This window comes from Octopus bimaculoides, unplaced genomic scaffold, assembly GCF_001194135.2.
Source record: "Octopus bimaculoides isolate UCB-OBI-ISO-001 unplaced genomic scaffold, ASM119413v2 Scaffold_370699, whole genome shotgun sequence".
NCBI lineage: Eukaryota > Metazoa > Mollusca > Cephalopoda > Octopoda > Octopodidae > Octopus > Octopus bimaculoides.
The window spans coordinates 16695-17734 of NW_026405108.1; the positions used below are offsets into that span (position 1 = coordinate 16695).

The following is a 1040-nucleotide window of genomic DNA, read 5'->3' on the forward strand; positions in this document are numbered from 1 at the left end:
CCCCCTATATTCTAACTTGGCTTGATAGACAAGGAAAACCATTTATTATCAGTTGGTGACTTGGTCATCACCATCATTGTCATGACTGCCTCATTACTGTCACTCACCTTCCACCACCATTATCATCATCAGCAGCATCAGGTTTTATGTCGGCATTGGTTAGACTATATATTTCTTTTATAATTACTCATGCATTGTTGACACACCTATCAGCAGAGATCCTCCATGTGCTTTCGAAAGAGGTATATCATTGGGTGAGGAAGCAGCTAAGAAGTTGGAATTACTGCTGTAGGAAGAAACAGAATATGAGGAAGAATACGGAAACAAACAAATATAAATGAAAAAAATAAAATATTTATTTTAAAAAAATAACTAGCCTCCCCGGCGGGGAATCGAACCCCGGTCTCCCGCGTGACAGGCGGGGATACTTACCACTATACTACCGAGGAACAGCTGGCAAACTGCTTCAAATTTAACAATATATTCGTAGCAACATATATAACGTTTTTTTTCTTCTTTTTTTTCCTAAGCGTGTCTTCCTGGTATTTCCAGTTCCTGCTGCAGAACTTCTCGTGTCTATTATCGATGTTGAGTGATGATCACAAAATATTACATCAAGAGGCATTCTTTCAATAGAATGCCCGTAAGTTTTGTTTTAAAGATTCAAAACCCCAGCCGTTACCTCGAGGTTTGTAATAAACAAAAATAGCAATCACTCGTTGTTGGTCTCAGAATTGTCATTGTTTACTGCTGTTCGCGTGTTAGTTTCCATGAAAAAATATTTATTTATTTACTTTTGTTTTCATGAAGTGTCGAAGTTGGATAGTGGAAAGAGACGGACGGACGGACGGACGGGCGCGCGTGTGTATGTACATCTCTATGAAAGATAATGGGTGTACGTGTGTGTGCATATCTATGTATGTACGTATATATGAAAGCTAATGGGTGTATGTGCGTGTGCGTGTGCGAGCGTATTCAGCTTCATGTATTTGTATTCTCTCTCATACGCACACAAAGACACGTACACCCATTGTTTCATA

The 1040-nt window shown here is 39.2% G+C and overlaps 1 non-coding gene across 1 annotated transcript; it reads right to left on the reverse strand.

The window, feature by feature from the left end:
* Positions 1 to 377: 377 nt before the first annotated feature.
* Positions 378 to 449, reverse strand: Trnad-guc (transfer RNA aspartic acid (anticodon GUC)). The gene has a single exon. It is a non-coding gene; the product is annotated as a tRNA-Asp (tRNA).
* Positions 450 to 1040: the final 591 nt, after the last annotated feature.